We start from the raw sequence: 15,756 nt of genomic DNA on the forward strand, positions 1-15,756 counted from the left end.
CCCCACCATCAAGGTGATAAAGGGATCCTAACCCTAACCCCCCACCATCAAGGTGATAAAGGGATCCTAACCCTAACCCCCCACCATCAAGGTGATAAAGGGATCCTAACCCTAACCCCCCACCATCAAGGTGATAAAGGGATCCTAACCCTAACCCTAGGGATCCAAACCCTAACCCTAACCCTAGCTATTTCTAGTGGGTTTTCTAGTTGATTTTGATGATTGGCAGCTGTCACACACTTCTCATCATGCGTTTCAAAAACGCAAACGCAGGAAAAAACGCATGTAAACGCGTCAAAACGCCACTTTTTTTTTAACCGCATACGAAAACGCATGCGTCTAAAAAACGCAGCATTTGCACGCGTTTACATGCGTTTTTTTCACCACCTGCGTTTGTGTTTTTAACGCTGCGTTTTTAAACGCAAATGTGAAACTAGCCTTAGTAACCCGATATTTACCCTGGTTACAAGTGAACACATCGCTGGATCGGCGTCACACACGCCGATCCAGCGATGACAGCGGGTGATCAGTGACCAAGAAAAGGTCCTGATCATTCCCCAGCGACCAACGATCTCCCAGCAGGGGCCTGAATGTTGGTCGCTGTCACACATAACGAGAGCATTAGCGGGATCGTTGCTACGTCACAAGCACGTGACGCTGCAACGATATCGTTAACGATCTCGTTATGTGTGAAGGTACCTTAACCCCTTTCTGACATCGGACGTACTATCCCGTCGAGGTGGGGTGGGCCCCCATGACCATGGACGGGATAGTACGTCCAGCGCGATCGGCGGCGCTCACGGGGGGAGCGCCGCCGATCGCGGCCGGGTGTCAGCTGCCTATCGCAGCTGACATCCGGCACTATGTGCCAGGAGCGGTCACGGACCGCCCCCGGCACATTAACCCCTGGCACACCGCGATCAAAGATGATCGCGATGTGCCGGCGGTGCAGGGAAGCACCGCGCAGGGAGGGGGCTCCCTGCGGGCTTCCCTGAGCCCCCCGCAGCAACGCGATGTGATCGCGTTGCTGCGAGGGTCTCCTCACCTCCCTCCCTGCTCGAGCCCCGGATCCAAGATGGCCGCGGATCCGGGTCCTGCAGGGAGGGAGGTGGCTTCACAGAGCCTGCTCAGAGCAGGCACTGTGAAGGCTGCAGCGCTGCATGTCAGATCAGTGATCTGACAGAGTGCTGTGCAAACTGTCAGATCACTGATCTGTGATGTCCCCCCCTGGGACAAAGTAAAAAAGTAAAAATACATTTTTTCAAATGTGTAAAAAAAAAATAAAAAAAAATATTCCAAAATAATGAAAAAAAAAAAATATTATTCCCATAAATACATTTCTTTATCTAAATTAAAAAAAAAAACACAATAAAAGTACATATATTTAGTATCGCCGCGTCCGTAATGGCCCGACCTATAAAACTGGCCCACTAGTTAACCCCTTCAGTAAACACCGTAAGAAAAAAAAAAAAAAACGAGGCAAAAAACAACGCTTTATTATCATACCGCCGAACAAAAAGTGGAATAACACGCGATCAAAAAGACAGATATAAATAACCATGGTACCGCTGAAAACGTCATCTTGTCCCGCAAAAAACGAGCCGCCATACAGCATCATCAACAAAAAAATAAAAAAGTTATAGTCCTGAGAATAAAGCGATGCAAAAATAATTATTTTTTCTATAAAATAGTTTTTATCGTATAAAAGCGCCAAAACATAAAAAATGATATAAATGAGGTGTCGCTGTAATCGTACTGACCCGAAGAATAAAACTGCTTTATCAATTTTACCAAACGCGGAACGGTATAAACGCCTCCCCCAAAAGAAATTCATGAATAGCTGGTTTTCGGTCATTCTGCCTCACAAAAATCGGAATAAAAAGCGATCAAAAAATGTTACACATGCCCGAAAATGTTACCAATAAAAACGTCAACTCGTCCCGCAAAAAACAAGACCTCACATGACTCTGTGGACCAAAATATGGAAAAATTATAGCTCTCAAAATGTGGTAACGCAAAAAATATTTTTTGCAATAAAAAGCGTCTTTCAGTGTGTGACGGCTGCCAATCATAAAAATCCGCTAAATAACCCGCTATAAAAGTAAATCAAACCCCCCTTCATCACCCCCTTAGTTAGGGAAAAATTAAAAAAATGTATTTATTTCCATTTTCCCATTAGGGTTAGGGCTAGGGTTAGGGCTAGGGTTAGGGCTAGGGCTAGGGTTAGGGTTAGGGCTAGGGTTAGGGCTAGGGTTAGGGCTACAGTTTGGGTTGGGGCTAAAGTTAGGGTTCGGGTTGGGGCTAAAGTTACAGTTAGGGTTTAGATTACATTTACAGTTGGGAATAGGGTTGGGATTAGGGTTAGGGGTGTGTCAGGTTTAGAGGTGTGGTTAGGGTTACTGTTGGGATTAGGGTTAGGGGTGTGTTTAGATTAGGGTTTCAGTTATAATTGGAGGGTTTCCACTGTTTAGACACATCAGGGGCTCTCCAAACGCGACATGGCGTCCGATCTCAATTCCAGCCAATTCTGCGTTGAAAAAGTAAAACAGTGCTTCTTCCCTTCCGAGCTCTCCCGTGTGCCCAAACAGGGGTTTACCCCAACATATGGGGTATCAGCGTACTCAGGACAAATAGGACAACAACTTTTGGGGTCCAATTTCTCCTGTTACCCTTGGGAAAATACAAAACTGGGGGCTAAAAAATAATTTTTGTGGGAAAAAAAAAGATTTTTTATTTTCACGGCTCTGCGTTATAAACTGTAGTGAAACACTTGGGGTTTCAAAGTTCTCACAACACATCTAGATTAGTTCCCTGGGGGGTCTAGTTTCCAATATGGGGTCACTTGTGGGGGGTTTCTACTGTTTAGGTACATTAGGGGTTCTGCAAACGCAATGTGACGCCTGCAGACCATTCCATCTAAGTCTGCATTCGAAATGGCGCTCCTTCCCTTCCGAGCTCTGCCATGCGCTCAAACGGTGGTTCCCCCCAACATACGGGGTATCAGCGTACTCAGGACAAATTGGACAACAACTTTTGGGGTCGAATTTCTCCTCTTACCCTCGGGAAAATACAAAACTGGGGGCTAAAAAATAATTTTGGGGGGAAAATTTTTTTTTTTAATTTTCACGGCTCTGCGTTACAAACTGTAGTGAAACACTTGGGGGTTCAAAGCTATCACAACACATCTAGATGAGTTCCTTAGGGGGTCTAGTTTCCAAAATGTTGTCACTTGTGGGAGGTTTCTACTGTTTAGGTACATTAGGGGCTCTGCAAATGCAATGTGACACCTGCATACCATTCCATCTAAGTCCTCATTCCAAATGGAGCTCCTTCCCTTCCGAGCCCTCCCATGCGCCCAAACAGTGGTTCCCCCCCACATATGGGGTATCAGCGCACTCAGGACAAATTGGACAACAAATTGTGGGGTCCAATTTCTCATGTTACCCTCGGGAAAATACAAAACTGGGGGCTAAAAAATAATTTTTGTGGGAAAAAAATTTTGTTTTATTTTTACGGCTCTCCATTATAAACTTCTGTGAAGCACTTGGTGGGTCAAAGTGCTCACCACACCTCTAGATAAGTTCCTTAGGGGGTCTACTTTCCAAAATGGTGTCATTTGTGGGGGGTTTCAATGTTTAGGCACATCAGTGGCTCTTCAAACGCAACATGGCGTCCCATCTCAATTCCTGTCAATTTTGCATTGAAAAGTCAAACGGCGCTCCTTCCCTTCCGAGCTCTCCCATCCGCCCAAACAGTGGTTTACCCCCACATATCGGCTATCAGCGTACTCAGGACAAATTGTACAACAACTTTTGGGGTCCAATTTCTTCTCTTACCCTTGGGAAAATAAAAAATTGGGGGCGAAAAGATAATTTTTGTGAAAAAATATGATTTTTTATTTTTACGGTTCTACATTATAAACTTCTGTGAAGCACTTGGTGAGTCAAAGTGCTCACCACACCTCTAGATAAGTTCCTTAGGGGGTCTACTTTCCAAAATGGTGTCACTTGTGGGGGGTTTCAATGTTTAGGCACATCAGGGGCTCTCCAAACGAAACATGGCGTCCCATCTCAATTCCAGTCAATTTTGCATTGACAAGTCAAATGGCGCTCCTTCGCTTCCGAGCTCTGCCATGCGCCCAAACAGTGGTTTACCCCCACATGTGGGGTATTGGCGTACTCAGGACAAATTGTACAACAATGTTTGGGGTCCATTTTCTCCTGTTACCCTTGGTAAAATAAAACAAATTGGATCTGAATTAAATTTTTTGTGAAAAAAAGTTAAATGTTCATTTTTATTTAAACATTCAAAAAATTCCTGTGAAGCACCAGAAGGGTTAATAAACTTCTTGAATATGGTTTTGAGCACCTTGAGGGGTGTAGTTTTTAGAATGGTGTCACACTTGGGTATTTTCTATCATATAGACCCCTCAAAATGACTTCAAATGAGATGTGGTCCCTAAAAAAAAAATGGTGTTGTAGAAATGAGAAATTGCTGGTCAACTTTTAACCCTTATAACTCCCTAACAAAAAAAAATTTTGGTTCCAAAATTGTGCTGATGTAAAGTAGACATGTGGGAAATGTTACTTATTAAGTATTTTGTGTGACATATCTCTGTGATTTAATTGCATAAAAATTCAAAGTTGGAAAATTGCGAAATTTTCATAATTTTCGCCAAATTTCCGTTTTTTTCACAAATAAAGAATTTTTACCATTGTCATGAAGTACAATATGTCACGAGAAAACAATGTCAGAATCACTGGGATCCGTTGAAGCGTTCCAGAGTTATAATCTCATAAAGGGACAGTGGTCAGAATTGTAAAAATTGGCCCGGTCATTAACGTGCAAACCACCCTTGGGGGTAAAGGGGTTAAGGTTGTGAAAGAGCAGATTACAAGAAGAGAAGGGTACATTCAACATGAGTGGGAAAAAGTGAGGTCATGGTGGAAGGAGGAATAGGCTTGGTGTTCGAGGTGTAAGTGGGTTAGGTGTTAATGTAAATGAAAGCTCAACTGCAGAAACACCGTCTCGTCCAGTCCAAAGACCACTGACAACATCTGTTAATGGACCCGCTACTCCATTCCCTTTCTTTGTCAGCCACAAAGCGGTACGCCTTGTAGATGAGGGCCAGAAAGAGCATTTGCCCCAGTGGATGGCAAGCAATCAAGTGGCCTCTCCTCTTCCTTCACTTTAACATCTCACACAGTACAATCCTCAGAGGTAGCACCCCAATCACCCTTGATTCTCCCCACGTCACAAATTTCCAAATGCCCAACTGACTGTTATTAACCACAGATTGGCCATTTTGCTGAGCTCGTCACACATTCTGTTCCATGGGCATCAGAGATCTGCTCTGAAAATTCACAGAATCCAGAGGAGGAAAGTATCTGCACTGATGACCCAAATCTTTTCATGTTGGATCCGGACCGGATGAAATAGGGTCCAAGCCGAATCCAGACCTCGTCACCAAACGTTACCAAGGGTGGAGGTGATCCTGATGAGACTCAGATACCAGAGGCGCACACGTACCATACTGTGGTGTCAGGGCAGGAAGAGCAGTATCGTGACTCTTACAGTGAGGAGTGTGAGAACAGAGAGGATAATGATGAGGTTGTAGATCACACTTGGTGTGAACTCAGAGGTACGCAGCTGAGTAGCTCAGCAGAGGAGGTGGAGGAAGAAGAAGATAAGGAGGTTACGTTGCGGCTTCCCGCACAGACACAAAGTGATGCAACCACGACAAGCCCTGCATCCTCAGCCCCAACTCCGGCGGTGGCTAGCACTCGTCGTGAGTGTGCAGTTTGCAAGGGCGGCAAGGGTTGCCTAGCCTACACCTTTCTTGAGTCTGCAAAGGATGATCCAGCTCGCGTTATCTGCCAAATTTGCAATAAAAACTCAGCAGAGACAACTACATGCATGAACCGGCACATGCGTGATCCACATGCCTTAGTGCGGGAATCTCACTGCTCTAAAATGCCGACTAGAGGACCTTGACAACCACTGCCCATCCCATCAACTACATCAGCTGCTTCTTCTTCACTGTGCCACGTCTTCTCACACAGGCCTACAGATGCAGAAACTGCATTTGTTCACCACCTACAGTCACGGTGAGTGAGAGCCCGTCAGCTGTTATGGAAGTGGACATGACTGCTGTTTTTTCTGTCACCTAGCACAACACATCTTTCTCAACCCACCATGACATCTCCGCCTGGCGCTCATTATCAATACCATTAGGGTGTGTTTGGACCCTTTTTTATTTTGTTCTTCAAAAATGGAAGAGTGGCCTGAGCTCGTTTGTCATGCTTTGGAGGTTTTGTCCTGCCGGCAGCCAGCGTTCTCTCTGAACGTGTCTTCGTCGCTGCTGGAGGTGTCCTGACGGATAAGCGCATTCGCCTGTCCTCTGAAAGTGTAGACCGCCTAACTTTCACCAAAATGAACAAGTCATGGCTCTCCAATGACTTTTGCATCCCTGTTGCAGACTGGGCAGACTAGGCGATGGTGTCGTTTTTAGTGTCATGCATTGATCTCACCTTATAGCAGTCTGTGACACCTTCGTGATGTCTTCTGTGCCTGCTGTTGCTACTGCTGTTGATGATACAAACAATTTTTGGAAATGTGGAGACTCGAAGTTGGGTTGGGTTGGGTTGCCTGTAGTGGAAGGTGTGCCAGAAGCCTATTATATTGTTTCCACTCTGTGGAAATTGATGCCACTTTAGTGGTGCGTGACAATTATTTTTTGAAATGTGGAGACTCCAAGTTGGGTGTCCATCTGGTGGTTGCTCGTGTAAGTAGAGCTCTTAGACAGTCAGGCCTGTGCTTACTTTCACTCAACTACCTGCGTTACTTTCCTTACTTTTTTCTACCAATAGTACTGTATGAAACTGATGTTCGTGCCACTTGGGAGTGTGGCTGGAAAAGAAAATTTTAGGTGTTGCATGAGGTATCAGGGCTCCCAGCTAACAAGTCTTACACCGCTCCCTTAACCACCAGGTCCTCATTGAAACTTAAATTTAAAGATGTTAATGCTGGCCAGATCCCGATACCTCATACATGGCCCATGGCTGACTGCTGCTGTGCCATTTGTACAAACTTCCCCAGTCCTTCCTCTGTCTGTAGCAGATCCCTGTGTTATATCATATCGCTACGTACGCAGTGCATTTAATGGCTGCTTATAATCATTATCATCAAGGTCACAGCAGTTAATCAAGGGCTTGACTTTAATTTCCTCCATGATTATTTCCAGGCCGTACCTTCATAAAATAAGATGCAGTAAAAGGTCTCATCCATGTAATGAGGGAAACACGATATATAAATGTGCGGTGGCAGATATCTGGGCATGGGGTCTCCTAGGTCAGCGCTATTTATCACCGAGATGTTCTGCCCTTTACAATAATATCTGCAGGTACATGAAATATGAACCCAAGGAGCGGAGAATAAAATAACTGCAATCCCGTGGTGACGTGTGTGAACCCTTCCGATGGATCCGTCATCTCCAGCATTTTGGCTTTTTTATGAAATAAACTTGAAATTTTACAAAAATTTTGCAATTTTCCAACTTTGGATTTTCATGCCCTTAAATCACAGAGATATGACGCACAAAATACTAAAATAACATTTCCCACATGTCTACTTTACATCAGCACAATTTTGGAACCAAATTGTTTTGTGATTTCTCATTTTGACACCATTTTTTAGGGACCAGGTCACATTTTAAGTCACTTTGAGGGGTCTATATGATAGAAGATACCCAAAAGTGACACCATTCTAAAAACTGCACCCCTCAAGGTGCTCAAAACTACATTCAAGAAGTTTATTAAACCTTCAGGTGCTTCACAGGAATTTTTGGAAAAAAAAGTGAACATTTAACTTACTTTCCCCCAAAATTTACTTCCGATCCAAAATTCTTTATTTTGACAAGGGTAACAGAAAAAATTTGTCCCCAAAATTTGTTGTGCAATTTCTCTTGAGTAGGGAGAAAACTACTGTTTGGGCGCATGGCAGGGCTCGGAAGGGAAGAAGCGCCATTTGACTTTTTTTAATACAAAAGTTGCTGGACTAATTAGCGGATGTCATGTCGTAGTTGGAGAGTCATTGATGTGCCTAAACAGTGAAAATTCCCCACAAGTGACCCTATTTTGGAAACTAGACCCCTCTGGGAACTTATCTACCCTGGGTGCTTCACAGAAGTTTATAACGTTGAGCCGTAAAAATAAAAATAAAAAAAATCAAATTTCACCCACAAATGTGATTTTAGCACAAAATATTGCATTTTCATGAGGGTAACAGGAGATATTGCTTCATACAATTTGTAGTACAATTTCTCCTGAGTACGCCGATACCCAAAATGAGGGAGAAAACTACTGTTTGGGTGCACGGCAGGGCTCAGAAGGGAAGGAGGGTCATTTGACTTTTTGCATGTAAAATTTTCTGGAATCATTAGCGCTCGTCATGTCCCATTTGGAGAGCCCCTGATGTGCCTAAACAGTGGAAACCCCCCACAAGTGACACCATTTTGGAAAATAGACCCTTCAAGGAATGTATTTAGATGCATGGTGAGCACCTTGAAACCCCTGGTGCTTCACAGAAGTTTATAACGTTGAGCCGTGAAAATGATAAAATCACATTTTCCTCACAAAAATGTTGTTTTAGCCTCAAGTGTTTAGATTTTTTGTAAGGACTAATAGGAATTTTTTTTTACAACAAACTGAGGTCCTATTTTTCCTGAGTGCGCCAATACCCTGCATGTAATCGGGAAACGGTACAGTGCAAAGCTCAGAAGTCAAGGAGCGCCAGATTTTACGGTTATGGTTTGCTGGTGGCATGATCCACTGGGAGAGCCCATGAGGTGCAAAATAGCAGAATCCCCCATAAGTGACCCCATTTTATGAACTACACCTATCAATGAATTCATCTAGGGGTGCAGTGATCATATTGACATCATGTGTGTCTCACAGAATTTTATACCATTGACCAGTGAAGAAAAATAACTACGTTTTTGCCATCAAAATTTAGTTTTAGCCCCAAATTTTACATTTCCACACAAGAAGCGGGTAAAAATGGCACCAAAATTTGTCCCACAATTTCTACTGAGCGTGGCAAATACCCCATATGTGGTTGTACAGTACTGCTTAGCCATACGGATAATTGCGGGAGGGACGGAGCACAATTTGAATCCTAGATTTTCCTAGAGCGGTTTGTGAACTCCATATACAGAGACCCTAATTGCTAGAAGAGCAGAATCCCCCCTCAAGTGACTCCATTTTGTAAATTATACCCCTTTGGGAATTTATCTACAGGTGTAATGCTGATTTTGACTCCATGGGTGTTTTCCAGAACCAAGCACCAATGAATGTTGCCGAGTGAAAATTGGCACCTTTCCAAAATTGTGGGTAAACAACTTTGTTTCAAGCATGTGATGCTCGTTTAACCTCACCTGTGGCAAGTAACAGGTGTGGGTAATATGAAAATCACACCTGAAGCCAGATAAAAGGGGAGAAGTTGCCTCAATCTTTGCATTGTGTGTCTGCATGTGCCACACTAAGCATGAAGAACAGAAAGAGGAGAAAAGAACTGTCTGAGGACTTGAGAGCCAAAATTGCTGAACAATAGCAACAATCTCAAGGGTACAAGTCCATCTCCAGAGATCTTGATGTTCCTTTGTCCATAGTGTGCATCATAACCAAGAAGTTTACAACCCATGGCACTGTAGCTAAGCTTCCTGTATGTGGATAGCAGACAAAAAAATGATGAAAGGTTGGAATGCAGGATAGTCTGGAGGGTGGATAAGCAGCCCCAATCAAGTTCCAAAGAAATTCAAGCTGTCCTGCAGGCTCAGGATGCATCATTGTTAGTGCAAACTATCCATCAACATGTGAATGAAATGAAATGCTATGGCAGGAGACACAGAAGGACCCCAAGGTTGACACAGAGACATCATAAAAATATAGACTGCAGTTTGCCAAAATGTACGTAAGTAAGCCAAAATCCTTCTGGGAAAGCATCTTATGGACAGATGAAACAAAGATAGAGCTTTATGGTAAAGCACATCATTGTACTGTTTACCAAAAATGGAATGAGGCGTACAAAGAAAAGAACACAGTACCTACAGTCAAACATGGTGGAGGTTCAAAGATGTTTTGGGGCTGTTTTGCTGCCACTGGCACTGGGTGCCTTCACTGTGTGCAAGGAATCATGAAATATGAAGTCTACCAAAAGATTTTGGGTCACAATGTAGTGCCCAGTGTCAGGAAGCTGGGTTTACGTCCTAGGTCATGGATCTTCCAACAGGACAATGATGGATGGAAAGAAAGAGCTGGAGAGTTCTCAAGTGGCAGCAGTGAGTCCAGATCTGATTCCCATTGATGACCTGTGGAGAGATCTGAAAATTGCTGTTGGAAGAAGGCGCCTGCAAATATGAGAGACCTGGAGCAATTTACAAAAGAAGAGCGCTCCAAAATTCCAGCTGAGAGGTGTAAGAAGCTCGTTGGTGGTTATTGGAAGTAATTGATTGACGTTATTTATCCCAAAGTGTGTAAAACCAAATATTATGTTGAGGGTGACAACAATTTTGTTCGGCCCATTTTGGGGGTTTTGTGTGAAATTTGCCCTTTTTTTCTCTGTTTTTTTTTTTTTGTGTTGTTCCAATACACACAAAGGAAATAAACATGTGTATAAGAAAACTAGTAATTGCAATAATCTGGGAGAAAGACTTCATTTTTCGGAACAATTTCAATGAAGCCAACACTTTCCGGCCATGACCCGTGTGCACCCGACATATCCTGAAGAACTGAGTAGCTTGTGATCTACTGTGGGAATAGGTCAGGTCGCATACCTTTCATGCATTCCCTATGATCTCCTGGCCACATGCATATACTGTAACTTCAAATGTCACAAAGAATGTAGAGCGCCCCCCGCCTGTCTGAGATGCCAGGGGATTGCTGCTACAGTCACTTGTCACATAGCTCAAAGGAACACTTGTCTTACTGCGGAGCTGACTTTTTATAGCATGTGACCATATAATGGTGCATAGTGTACCCTGTTTGCTGCTGCAAAAAAATAAATTAGGGTATGTTCACACGTTCAGGATTTCCATCCTTTTTTTTTCAGGACAGTTTTTTTAAAAAACTGCAGCTCTTGGCAGAAAACGCAGGTCCTTTTTTTGTCCTTTTTTGATGCGTTTTTGATACGTTTTTTGATGCGTTTTTTGATGCGTTTTTTTTATCCTTTTTTTACTGTGTGTTTCCTAGGAAGCTTTTTAGGGCTAAAATGGCTGAAAATACCCTAACCCTACCCCTAACCCTACCCCTACCCCTAACCCTACCCCTAACCCTACCCCTAACCCTACCCCTAACCCTACCCCTACCCCTAACCCTACCCCTAACCCTAACCCTACCCCTAACCCTACCCCTAACCCTACCCCTAACCCTAACCCTAACCCTAACCCTATTCTAACCTTAGTGAAAAAAAAAAAAATTCTTAATTTTTTTATTGTCCCTACCAATGGGGGTGACAAAGTGGGGGGGGTGTCATTTACTATTTTTTTATTTTGATCACTGAGATAGGTTATATCTCAGTGATCAAAATGCACTTTGGAGCGAATCTGCCGGCCGGCAGATTCGGCGGGCGCACTGCGCATGCGCCCGCCATTTTGCAAGATGGCGGCGCCCAGGGAGAAGACGGCCGGACGGACACCGGGACGCCGGGTAAGTATAAAGGGGGGAGATTAGGGCACGGGGGGAGCATCGGAGCACTGGGGGGGGGCATCGGAGCACGGGGGGGGGGGGCATCGGAGCACGGGGGGGCGGGATCGGAGCACGGGGGGGCAGCCACACTCCGCCCACGCACTTCCACCCGCTCCCCCGCACTTCCTGCTGCAGCGGTTCTGCACATCAAATCGCAGTAAAACCCGCAGATATATTTTTGATCTGCGGGTTTTACTGCGATTTTGACCTCACAATGGAGGTCTATGGGTGCAGAACCGCTGCGGTTCAGGAAGAAGAATTGACATGCTCCTTCTTTTTTCCGGGAGCTATTCAGCGCGGCTTTTGTTTTACAATTTCCGGACCATGTGCACAGTGTGTCCTGTTTTCCATAGGGTACAGTGTACTGTACCCTGCATGGAAAACAGCTGCGGAACCGCAGCGGCCAAACCGCCGCGGTTCCGCGGTAAAAAACGCACTGTGTGAACATGGCCTTAGTGTTCTAAAGTCATTGTTTACATTTTCCAGTCTGACAAAAAGTCTCTGTGCGACTTCTAACTTCAATGTGCAGCTATAGGGATTATTGCAGCTGGCGCTCATACCAGCTTCCACCACCAGGTGGCGCAATATATACATAATATATTTATATATATCTGCTAGATGGTGGCCCGATTCTAACGCATCGGGTATTCTACAATATGTATGTATGTATATAGCAGCCACATAGTATATAGCACAGGCCACATAGTATATAGGAGTACTACGTGGCCTGTGGTATATACCATGTGGCTGCTATATACATACATACATATTGTAGAATACCCGATGCGTTAATATAGGCCACGCAGTAAATAACACAGCCCACATAGTATATCACACAGCCCACACAGTATATAGCAGCCATGCAGTATATAGCAGCCACGTAGTATATAACATTGCCCACGTAATATATAGCAGCCACGTAGTATATAACACAGCCCACATAGTATATAACACAGCCTATGTAGTATATAGCAGCCACGCGGTATCTAACACAGCCCACATAGTATATAACACAGCCCACATAGTATATAACACAGCCTATGTAGTATATAGCAGCCATGCTGTATATAACACAGCCCACATAGTATTTAGCAGTGTGGGAACCATATCCCTGTTAAAAAAAAATAATTAAATTAAAAAATAGTTATATACTCACCCCCTGGGATCCACCGAAGCTCCGGCGATATGCGCGCGGCTGCCGCCATCTTCCGTTCCCAGGATGCATTGCGAAATTACCCAGATCACTTAGCGGTCTCGCGAGACCGCTAAGTCTTCTAAGTAATTTTGCAATGCATCTCTGGGAACGGAAGATGGCGGCCGGCGCGAGCGCATCGTCGGACTACGGAGGGTGAGAATAGCAGGCTTTTTGTTTTTTTTAATTATTTTTAACATTAGTTCTTTTTACTATTGATGCTGCATAGGCAGCATCAATAGTAAAAACTTGGTCACACAGGGTTAATAGCGGCAGAGTGAGTTACCTGCAGCATAACGCAGTCCGTTACCACCGGCATTAACCCTGTGTGAGCGGTGACTGGAGGGGAGTATGGAGCGGGCGCCGGCCACTGACTGCAGGGGAGTAGGGGAGGGACTAATCGGACTGTGGCAGTCGCTGATTGGTCGCGGCAGCCATGACAGGCAGCTGGCGAGACCAATCAGCGACTTGCATTTCCATGACAGACAGAGGCTGCGACCAATGAATATCCGTGACAGACAGAAAGACAGACAAACAGAAGTGACCCTTAGGCAATTATATAGTAGATACAGTACAGACCAAAAGTTTGGACACATCTACTCATTTAACCCCTTCATGACCTTGGGATTTTTCGTTTTTCCGTGTTCGTTTTTCACTCCCCTCCTTCCCAGAGCCATAACTTTTTTATTTTTCCGTCAATTTGGCCATGTGAGGGCTTATTTTTTGCGGGACGAGTTGTACTTTTGAACGACATCATTGGTTTTAGCATGTCGTGTACTAGAAAACGGGAAAAAAATTCCAAGTGCGGTGAAATTGCAAAAAAAGTGCAGTCCCACACTTGTTTTTTGTTTGTTTTTTTTGCTAGGTTCACTAAATGCTAAAACTGACCTAATATTATGATTCTCCAGGTCAGTACGAGTTCATAGACACCTAACATGACTAGGTTATTTTTTACCTAAGTGGTGAAAACAAATTCCAAACTTTGCTAAAAAAAAAAAAAAAAAAAATTGCGCCATTTTCCGATACTCGTAGCGTCTCCATTTTTCATGATCTGGGGTCAGTTGAGGGCTTATTTTTTGCGTGCCGAGATGACGTTTTTAATGATAGCATTTTTTGTGCAGATACGTTCTTTTGATCGCCCGTTATTGCATTTTAATGCAATGTCGCGGCGACCAAAAAAACCGTAATTCTGGCGTTTCGCATTTTTTTCTCGCTACGCCGTTTAGTGATCAGGTTAATGCTTTTTTTTAATTGATAGATCGGGCGATTCTGAGCGCGGCGATACCAAATATGTGTAGATTTGATTTTTTTTTATTCATTTATTTTGATTGGGGCGAAAGGGGGGGTGATTTAAACTTTTATATTTTTTTTATTTTTTTCACATTTTTTTTTACTTTTTTTTTTAACTTTTGCCATGCTTCAATAGCCTCCATGGGAGGCTAGAAGCAGGCATAGCATGATCGGCTCTGCCGGGGATCAGTAACCATAGAGGTCTAAAGGACCTCTATGGTTACTATTCTGAAGCATCGCCGACCTCCGATCATGTGACGGGGGTTGGCGATGCGATCATTTCCGGCCACCCTGCCGGAAGCGGTAGTTAAATGCCGCTGTCTGCGTTTGACAGCGGCATTTAACTAGTTAATAGGTGCGGGCAGATCGCGATTCTGCCCGCGCCTATTACGGGCACATGTCAGCTGTTCAAAACAGCTGACATATCGCGGCTTTGATGCGGGCTCACCGCGGAGCCTGCATCAAAGCAGGGGATCTGACCTCGGACGTACTATCTCGTCCGAGGTCAGAAGGGGGTTAAAGATTTTTCTGTATTTTCATGACTATGAAAATTGTACATTCACACTGAAGGCATCAAAATATGAATTAACACATGTGGAATTATATACTTAAAAAAAGTGTGAAACAACTGAAATTATGTCTTATATTCTAGGTTCTTCAAAGTATCCACCTTTTGCTTTGATGACTGCTTTGCACACTCTTGGCATTCTCTTGATGAGCTTCAAGAGGTAGTCACTGGGAATGGTTTTCACTTCACAGGTGTGCCCTGTCAGGTTTAATAAGTGGGATTTCTTGCCTTATAAATGGGGTTGGGACCATCAGTTGTGTTGAGCAGAAGTCTGGTGGATACACAGCTGATAGTCCTACTGAATAGACTGTGAGAATTTGTATTATGGCAATAAAAAAGCAGCTAAGTAAAGAAAACGAGTGGCCATCATTACTTTAAGAAATGAAGGTCAGTCAGTCTGAAAAATTGGGCAAACTTTGAAAGTGTCCCCAAGTGCAGTGGCAAAAACCATCAAGCGCTACAAAGAAACTGGCTCACATGAGGACTGCCCCAGGAAAGGAAGACCAAGAGTCACCTCTGCTTCTGAGGATAAGTTTATCCGAGTCACCAGCCTCAGAAATCGCAGGTTAACAGCAGCTCAGATTAGAGACCAGGTCAATGCCACACAGAGTTCTAGCAGCAGACACATCTCTACAACAACTGTTAAGAGGAGACTTTGTGCAGCAGGCCTTCATGGTAAAATAGCTGCTAGGAAACCACTGCTAAGGACAGGCAACAAGCAGAAGAGACTTGTTTGGGCTAAAGAACACAAGGAATGGACATTAGACCAGTGGAAATCTGTGCTTTGGTCTGATGAGTCCAAATTTGAGATCTTTGGTTCCAACCACCGTGTCTTTGTGCGACGCAGAAAAGGTGAACGGATGGACTCTACATGCCTGGTTCCCACCATGAAGCATGGAGGAGGAGGTGTGATGGTGTGGGGGGGGCTTTGCTGGTGACACTGTTGGGGATTTATTCAAAATTGA

This window comes from Ranitomeya imitator, chromosome 10 (assembly GCF_032444005.1).
Source record: "Ranitomeya imitator isolate aRanImi1 chromosome 10, aRanImi1.pri, whole genome shotgun sequence".
In the NCBI taxonomy this organism is placed as follows: Eukaryota; Metazoa; Chordata; class Amphibia; order Anura; family Dendrobatidae; genus Ranitomeya; species Ranitomeya imitator.